At 41.3% G+C, this 1,746-nt stretch overlaps 1 non-coding gene across 1 annotated transcript; it reads left to right on the top strand.

The window, feature by feature from the left end:
- The first annotated feature begins 844 nt into the window (after positions 1–844).
- Positions 845–950, top strand: LOC145615773 (small nucleolar RNA R71). Its single transcript, XR_014107364.1, has one exon. It is a non-coding gene; the product is annotated as a small nucleolar RNA R71 (small nucleolar RNA).
- The last annotated feature ends 796 nt before the right edge of the window (positions 951–1,746 follow it).

Here is a 1,746-nt window from a genome sequence, read left to right as displayed (position 1 = left end):
TGTTTTGAAAATTTCCCCTTCCTTGATTGTTCCAATTACCCCTATTTTGATTTGGACCATAACCTGGATTATGGTTACCACCACCTTGATTATGGTTACCATTACCTTGGTTATGATTTCCATAACCTTGGTTTTGATTACCATAGCCTTGGTTTTGATTACCATAATTTTGGTTTTGATTTTGGCCACTATAACCTTGGTTATGGTTACCACGAGAACCTTGATTCCCTTGGTTCCTATAACCACCACCATGATTATAGTTGTCAAAATTGCCTTGGTTTTGGTAATTCCTATTCCATTGGCCTCTTTGATTATCAAACCTTTGGACATTGTTGTTTGACACAAAATTAACATGTTCACACTCATTGTTGTCAAACTCATCAACACATTCATTGTTGCAATTACTAGAATCATGGTCATATGATCCCATACATCACAAAACAAACATCCCATAGGCATATTATGTGAAGTAGAAGGAGTTTGAGAGTTAGAAGAAGTACCTCTCCCCTTAATTTGGGAGGGATGATTTGGAGCTTGGGAAGAGGAAGAAACACTCTCCAACTTGGCCTTGATCGCCGTCATCTCCTTTCCCAAGTTTGTCATTTGAGAGGAAAGATTGTTGATGGCATTGAGATGGTCCACCGAGTATAACGAAGATTGCTTGCTTGAAGAATCTCTTTCCCCATCTTGCCAATATCTATAGTAAGTCACCACATCCTCTATTATGTCCACAACTTCTTCTTCGGTTTTGTTCATGATTGGACCACCGGCCCCTCCATCAAGACATGCCTTGCCTTGAGGACTCAAACCACCATAGAAGATTTGGATCAATTGATATGTTGGAATTCCGTGGTGAGGACATTCTCTTTGGTACTCCTTGAATCTCTCCCATGCTTCATAAAGACTCTCATTTGGATTTTGCTTGAACCCTTGAATTAAAGCCCTTGCCTCTGCCGTTTTCTTTGGAGGATAGAAACGGGACAAGAAAGCTTTAGTGACATCATCCCAAGTTCTCAATGAATTGGGCTTCACCTCTTTGTCTAGCCATTCCAAAGACCTTCCTATGAGGGAGAAAGGGAACAACTTAAGGCGGATGAATTCTTGAGACACTCCATTAACCTTAATCGTGTTGCAATATTTTTCAAACTCCTTAAGATGGTTCAATGGGCTCTCGTTCTTTGCCCCACTATATTGTCTCCTCTCAATTAGGGTGATCATTGCCGGCCTAATTTCAAAATCGTTTGCCGGTGTTGTAGGTGGAGCTATGCCGCTCTCGAACCTATATGCACCGGGCACTCCCAATTCTTTCAAGGCAACTCTTGGTTGTTCTCCCATGACTTGCTCTTGTTCAATCTCTTCTTCGCTTGAGGAACTATAATCCAAAGTCTTGTTTGCTACTCTCCTCCTTGAGAGGGTTCTTTATATCTCCGGATCAAAGGGAACAAATGAGCGATCTCGGGACCTATGCATACAAAATTCAAAGAAAATATAAGTAGCACGGCTACAAGTGTAGCCTAAAGTGTAAAATCTTTTTGTATTTTGCAAATGAAATGAAATAGACTCAACAACAACATGCACTCAAAGCACCATTCCCCGGCAACGGCGCCATTTTGATGGGAAGGAGAACGGTAGGTCGTTGGGCTACCACCCCACCCAATCAAAAAAAATTTGTAACTTAACAAACCCCTATTTAGTGTAGTGGTAAGTCAAGGTCGAACCCAAAGGAATGGAGGTCGAATGCACAAT

This window comes from Chenopodium album, chromosome 25 (assembly GCF_948465745.1).
Source record: "Chenopodium album chromosome 25, dcCheAlbu1.1, whole genome shotgun sequence".
Classification (NCBI taxonomy): domain Eukaryota; kingdom Viridiplantae; phylum Streptophyta; class Magnoliopsida; order Caryophyllales; family Amaranthaceae; genus Chenopodium; species Chenopodium album.
This window is presented reverse-complemented; position numbering and strand designations above follow the sequence as displayed.